Source organism: Ursus maritimus, unplaced genomic scaffold (assembly GCF_017311325.1).
Source record: "Ursus maritimus isolate PB19 unplaced genomic scaffold, ASM1731132v1 scaffold_12, whole genome shotgun sequence".
Classification (NCBI taxonomy): Eukaryota; Metazoa; Chordata; class Mammalia; order Carnivora; family Ursidae; genus Ursus; species Ursus maritimus.
The window spans coordinates 21,897,090-21,904,869 of NW_024423564.1; the positions used below are offsets into that span (position 1 = coordinate 21,897,090).

The 7,780-nt window shown below is 39.3% G+C and overlaps 1 non-coding gene across 1 annotated transcript; it reads right to left on the reverse strand.

Annotated features, from left to right (window-relative positions):
* Nucleotides 1-2,048: 2,048 nt before the first annotated feature.
* On the reverse strand, nucleotides 2,049-2,154 carry LOC121102164. The gene has a single exon (XR_005834252.1). It is a non-coding gene; the product is annotated as a U6 spliceosomal RNA (small nuclear RNA).
* Between the last annotated feature and the right edge of the window lie 5,626 nt (nucleotides 2,155-7,780).

Below are 7,780 nucleotides of genomic sequence, written 5' to 3' on the forward strand. Positions count from 1 at the left end.
ACTTCTCTGTGTCTCTGTTTCTTCAATTATAAAATGGAGGAAATTATGTTCCTACCAGTTAAAAATGTTCCGAAGGGTTCCATGAATATAAAGGGCTCAGAACAGCGTCTGGACCAAAGTAAGAACCTAATTAATGTTAATTTTTTATCCATTGTGTTAGTCATGATTACTATTCACACCAAGTGTGCCTCCTCACAGGCCTTTCTAAAGATAGAAGTATCAAATTTAAATGTAAGGCAAGCAAGAAATGTGCTCTTACTCAGCACAGAGGCAAATGTAGCCAGAGAACGGTGAGACGGACTCTCAGAACAGGGAGGTAAGTCCAGCTCCTTTCGGAGACTCCTTGTTAATTACAGCTTCCGCTTCTCGGATATTCACATTCTTCTCTAGCAGAACTGATTTTGGCGTCGTCTGGTCCCTGTTCCCCATCCTCTCCTTGGTGTCATTGGCCCTGAGCCTGACCCCCACTGACTTATAGATGTACCAGCACAGAGCTTCTGCTTTCCAAGTGTTAGAATTTCTGGGTGCTCACCATAGGCTAAATGTCATATGCGGGACGTATCTGAGTGGTCTAAAATAGAGCTGTGTCTGAGATGACGCCAATTCTTCTTGCACCAGAAATATTTACTAATCTCTTTGCAGGTACTTTCAAACTAACTTCCTAGTAGAAGAGCAATAATCTGTATCACCACACTCTAACTTTACTCTGGATTGCTAGGTCTTTGAACTTAGAGGATGATTTTTTATTAAAACTAGGAATTGCTATACAGATATGGCAGGGATTCCCTCTACTTAGTTCACAAAATACAAAAAAGTGAAGCAACGGAAGACACTGCCTGGTAAATTCGATTTTTAAAAACTTAAAAAATTACCATGAAAAAGAAATGGTGATTATGCAACAGATGGAGGTGTTAGCTATGCTATGGTGGTTATCCTTTTGCAATGTACAACTGTATGAAACCAACATGTTGTACCCCTTAAGTGAAACTTACACAGTGCTGTGTGTCAATTATATCTCAATAAGGCTGGGAGAAAAAAAACGTAAAAAAAAAAACCCTCATAATGTCAAAAATCACAGGCAATACTAAAGCGTAAATGACAATTTGGAAAACTTTATGAGTTATGACAACGGGGAAATGAATGTCCTTAAGGTGTAAAAAATGCTGACAAATCAATAAGGAAAATACTAAAAATTGAGCAAGCATAAGAAATTTGTGGCAGAAGTAATTAAAATCAATAAACACGATAAATTTTCAATTCACTAGTGATCATATAAACATGAAATGATAAAATGATACTCTTTTTTTACCTACAAAATTGGTAATAATTCATGATTAATATAGGTAATTAGGACAAAGCTACCATAAAAATTGTCTCTTGCGTTGTCTAAACAGTACGATACTGCAGGAACAGAAGCTGACAGGATGTTAGCAAGGGCTAGCCAAGGCCTGAGAAGAATCCATACCTTTGATCTGGTGATTTCAGTTCTAGAAATCTCCTCCGTGTAATTACGGATTCATAAAAAGATTTTTGTACAAAGATGTTTACTACAGTCTTGGTTATGATAGCAAATAAACCCAGCAACATCAATAACAACAAAAGAGCAAAACAAGACAAAAACAAAACAACCTGAAAATGAGTATTTTTAATGAGTTAAAGGTGGAGAATAATTTCACAAATTATGGTTCACTCATATGGCAGAATTATTACCCACCATATTTTTTTAAAAGTTTTTATTTAAACTCCACCTAGTGTAGAATTAATTTCAGATGTGCAATTTAGTGATTCAAAACTTTCATACATCACCCGGTGCTCATCGCCAAGTGCCGTCCTTAATCCCCATCCCTACTTCACCCATCCCTGCCCCACCCCCGCCCCGCCCACCTCCCCTCTGGTAACCATCAGTTTGTTCTTTACAGTTAAGAGTGTTTCTTGGTTTGCCTCTCTCTCTCTCTCTTTTCCCCCTTTGCTCTTTTGCTTTGTTTATTAAATTCCACATATGAGTAAAATCACATGGTATTTATATTTCTCTTTCTTTCAACCTGGGCAAAAATATGGAACCTTCATGAATTTGTGTGTCATCCTTACACAGGGGCCATGCTAATCTTCTCCATATTGCTCCAGTTTTAGTATATGGGCTGCCAAAGTGAGCACTACCCACCGTATTTTTTTAAAATAGAGACTTTATTATTTTTTTTAAAGATTTCACTTATTTATTTGAGAGAGAGAGAGAGAGAGAAAGAGAGCCCACGTGGGGGGGAGGGGCAGAGGGAGTGGAAGAGAGAGAATCTCAAGCAGACTCCCTGTTGAGCCCAGACCCCTACTAGGGGCTTGATCTCACAACCCTGAGATCACCACCTGGGCTGAAATCAAGAGTCTGGTACTTAATGGACTGAGGCACCCAGGCACCCCTGATCATATTTTTAGTGCATCCATTATTAGCCATGTTTGGAAATAATTTTTAATAACATGAAATACACATGCACATATATACATGCATATGATACATATTATATATCATAGACATTATATCAAACTGTTATTAACCATGTTTTGGAAGAAATTTTATTAACTTAGGGATATATAGATACATATGTCATAATATACAAGTATGTATGTATCATACAAGTAAGTATAATAATACATAATTACATCCTAATAAAATACTGCCTACATTTTAAAAAGTAAATCTACACAAACGCATATACACAGACCATAGAAAAAGACTAGAAGGAAATAAATGAAAACCTTAACTGCATGTTATTGCTGTTTGATAGAAATGATGGGACTAAAAGAAAAAATAGCGTGAGCAGTCCTATTATAGAGATGTGAGTTATGCAGCAGTTTTGCATACTTCTCAACTTGAGCCTCACTACAGTCCTAGGGGTAAGTGCAGGCAGGTGTCATTTTCCCTTTTTATAGAGAAAGGTGCTGAGGCTCAGGGAGGTGCTTGGTTTAATCAAGGTCAAAGGCAGAGCTGAAATTTGAACATGGGTCATTTGACGCCTATCTGGAGCTGCTTTCATTTCACGAAACTAAGTTGACTCTTTAAGATCATGTGGCTAGAAAATCTATAGCTATAGGGAGGCCAGGAAATGGTGAGAACCTACAGTTATAATTCTTGAAAGTTTCACAGCTGTTAATAAATAGGAAAAGTCCACTGAGATTCTAAGTAGTAAATGCAAACGAAAGTTTCTGCAGGGTTAAAGGAAATTATTTGTTATTCACAGTATCTTAGCACACTGGCTAAATTGAAGAGCCTTTGTCGTGAGTCATCCCTGAGACTTTTGAGGGAAAGTAAGTGCGTATTATCTCAGTCTACACAAAAGGAGACAAACTCATAAAGAAGGGAAGAATACACCTGACACACGCACACACACACGGAGACAATAGACAAGAGTAAGGTAAATTTCACATTCTCGGCTTCTGTGTCATGAACAGGCTTCATGGGTAGTCTTGTTCACAGGTGAGTATGAGCAAATGCACTGCTCCGTGAGGTGCATACCTCTCTACTTTAGCTTGTTTCCCTTCATATTCCATTTCGTGTTCTGAAATAAAAACTTGAGCATTCTTAGCGAAGAATTCTGGAATTAGAAAAATGAGCATTGGAGTAATTTGATGCTTATCAAAAAGCCACAACATGTAACCTTTACTCCTCCTTCATTTGAAAAAAAACAAAATCCAAACACTACACTGTGATTGGTACAGGAAGTCCCTGTGGGTAACTCCTCGGTGCCAGTTATTTTTATCTTTCCATATCATGTTTCTATTTCATCAGTAAGTGCTCATTTGTAGAAGTTGCTTCTTCCTCTTAAGGACCTACTATTTCATTCAAGCTGTCAAAGTTTTCCCTCAGTGTTCTGTTTGTCTGGCTAGAGTGCTTTGCCTTCTGAATTTTCTAAATATTTTTCTTAATCCAGCAAATCATTTTGCATAGAGATCTATGCATTGTTCCTAAAATGTAAAATACTATGTTAATTTATTTTATGCTTGATTCTACCTTTGTCCTATGGCATACTGGAAAGCATTCTGTACAAAGAAGACACTAGTAACTATTAACAGCTGATTGGGAAATATTATGACTCATACATATTTAGAATACTGCCTAGTACCAGTATATTTTGGCAATCATTTTTTACATTACAAAAAAAAGAATGTTTTGTCAAGTTCTTTTTTTTTTTTTTAAGTTCCGATAGGTCTTATCAACTTAGAAATCATAACCTAATGCCCCAGAAGTAGGTTTGTTCATGTCTGGTTACACATTTCCTGGACGTCTCAACCTCATATCTTATCATTTAACCTCCCACATTTGGACTCTTAACAAATGAGAACAAATTGTTGATGGGGTTAGATTACTGTACATAAAAATATGCTAGGTGACAAAAGGGCAACAAAAACATATACTCAGGACTGTAAAGTAAGACCAATGGTTGGTTATGTCTGGAGAATGTAGGTGCATTAGTTTAGGCATTTTGAAAAGTTCTGGGGCCTTAATATAATATACTTAGGGAAGGAAACTAAACATACTTATCTGATCTTAAATAGCAGTATAAACCAAACAATAATCAAGGGAGTATAAAGCATGTCCAAACACGTTCTGGAGGGGACCTTAGTTTAGATTGGGGAAATGGTCTTCTGTGGAGTCACCAAGAAGGTTTGGATGGAAAGTTGGTAAGAATGATTGTGGCATAGTGGGTAATAATGTCAACTTTAGATCAAGACAGGCCTGGGTTTGAATTTTGGCTTTGAGATCTTGAGCAAGTTATTTTACTTCTCTGAGCTTTGGTTGTCTTCTGTTAAACTGGCTTCATAAAACTTTGTAGATGTGCTGGAAAAATTCAATAAAATGAAGTATGTAAAGCATTCAGCTTAGTTCCTGGTGCACAGTGAATGCTGAATAATGGTAGCTGTTATTAATTAAGTTGGAGCTTGAATGATAGGTTGTATTCCATGGTGGGAGTTGGGATTGAGGGAGTAGGAGAGACAGGAGAGAAAAATAAAGACAGAAGATCTTGCTGGTGGGGCAAAGGCATGAACAAGGATGAGAAGGCCTAAATATGCAGATAAATTTAAGAAGAATGTAAAGGGACTGCACCGAGGATTTTGGGGGCCGAGGGTGTTACACTCTTTGTCTTGAACCAGGCAATTCGCTTCAGTTCACAAACCATTTGACCCTAGCAGGTGGCTTGCCATCTTCCTTTTGGAACCCGAGATGCTGGTTTTCGGCAAGGTGAACAACCTATATTTATTTGGTTTCTTGCTTCACAGCACCGTGGAGTGTCTTACACATTATCTAGTTCTTTTATGACACACCTGTGAGGTGGGAAGAGCTGTGGATAAAACTGCCTGATGTGAACTGAATGGTCCACAGCAGGTAATTAGGCTGCGGAGATGGGCCTGGCTCCAGGTTTTCTTCTTCCCAGAGCCTCCCTGTAAAAGCTCATGTGGCCGATCATGGCGTTTCTCATTACACATCTGCTCTGGGGGAGAGAGGAAGGAAGAGCACTGAGCACTGTCAGGATTCAAGCAAGAGGCTTCCAAGTCTTCTGCATATGAGTCATGCAAACAGTTTTGCTTTACATGTAGGGAATATGGACCTGTAATTTTGAAAACACGTGCTCATAACTTCCACGATGCAAGGTGACAATAAGCACGTGCTTCCTTGTGTTTGCAAAAAGGTTCATCCCACTTCTAAAATGTTTATTTTTACGATAGCTTTCCTGTTTGACTTGTGCTTTTCTTTGCACAGATCACAGTTGTTTCTCCTTTTTCTCTGATGAATGAGTAGGTGAGCAGAGATGGCAAACATCTTACGAAGCCAGGTAAATTTTGGAGACCATTTGTATTCACCAAAGTCATAAAGCCAAGGCAGAAATGACCTCACTGGGTTTTCCTCATTGTTCTGGGAGCAGCAAAAGGAGAACACTGGCTGAAGGAGATGCTGTCATGCGGAATTACAGAGGTGAAGGACTTGCGTGGCAAGGATGCTCAGGGACCATCTAACTGGTGTTTTCTTTTTACAGAAGAGAGCTGAAGCCAAGAGAATTCACGTCAGTGATTCCCAGCCTTGATTGCTATTGGCATCACCTGTGGAGACTTAAAAACAACTTCTCTCTGGGCTCCATCTTCAGGGTCTCTAATGGAGCTGGTTTGGGGTGTGGTTAGAACACCTAGAGTTTCCAAACCTCCCCAGGTGATCTTCTGTGCAGCCCCAGACTGAAAGCCATGTTATTCCATGAAATGTACATGTACTAATGAACTACCATACTCTCAGTAACATGTCAACATGAGCAGCCAAGATATGTTCATAGGAGCCCAAACTGCTAAGTCTGGTGATTTCCTCAAGCCTCCAAACTTCCTTCTGCAAATTCTTTTCTTCATCTTTCTGTTTGCATTTCTTTCACAGCCGTGTCATGTTGTCTGTTGTCTCTAAACTAGCAAAATCAAGTCATCAGAAAAGGAGTCAATAAAGGCATCATTCTGAGGTGTAGCTGATGAATCTGCAATACCACCCCTAGCTGTGTTGGTATTTTAACCAAAACCCATTGACACTGCTAGGAAAAAGCCTTCATAATAACCTTGCAATAATAACCCGGAGACAGTTACTTACTGTCTATGAAGAGACAGTCAGGTTTGCTCTGCTGGATCATCCGGGAGAGCCTCAAGGTCTCCAGATGTGAACAGGTGGTTATGGAAGCTTCTCGGGCCATTGCATCTGAGAACGAAAGGATTGTCACTTCAGTTGCAAAGACCAGGATTCTTTCTTTGCAGTTTGGATGTTTTATCCCTACTCCCAACCCTTCTAAACATGAGAGGGCCTGAAATCCGAGTATTTTTCCTGGAACAAAACTGAAGGATGCCTGGCTGTGCCTGGCCAAAGTGCGCCTCTTCTTGGGGTCTGAAAATCTGGAAAACTGCAGATTTCTGCTGGCCCCATACCTGTACCTGAACCAAGAAATCTGCTTTGGGCCTCCACTGTGTGTTGTTTGTAGTGCTTGTCTTTAGCCCTCCCTGATTCTCTCTTGTCATAAGGTTGCATTTAGTAAGTAGGCAATTACGAGAGCTATTTTGAGTACATATTTCTCCTATAAATCCTCACAGAAAAAGTCTAGATACCAAGGTATTCATTGATTGAATTTTTACTGTCATTGTATTGTTGATTTTCTTCTCTAGAATAATAGCATTTGAGTCTTCCTATAGTAGGATTCTAGCTTTGTGTGGAATTATCTACTGGAAATATGCCTTATTTTAAAAAGATTTATTTATTTATTTATTTGAGGAGTGGTGGGGCAGAGAGAGAGGGAAAGAAGCAGACACCCGGCTGAGTGTAGAGCCCGACTGGGGGCTTGATCCCAGAAACCTGAAATCATGACCTGAGCAGAAATCAAGCGTCAGATGCGTAATCGACTGAACCACCCAGGTGCCCCTGGAAATATACTTTATTGTGTTACAGTTTGTAAGGTATGGAAAGAGAGGAGAGAAGGGAATATAAAAGAACAAAGAAATGATTCGTGAAGGCTTAACTCTGTATTTAAGAATTTATGCTTGACTTTAAATTTTGGCCATGATTAATTAGCCTGTATCAGAGTTCTCCTCCCACCAAAATGTATATCAATGTGGAAAAATATATAAGACAATTATTTGCAGGAAATGGGCAGCAACGAATGCAAGGCTGAGGTCTCAGAGCTAAGGGAAACACAGGAGCTAGATCCTGTATTCACCCTGGTTTCTCCCTGAGTGCAATTTCCACACCACTCTGTGGGGGAATAGAGCCCAAGCA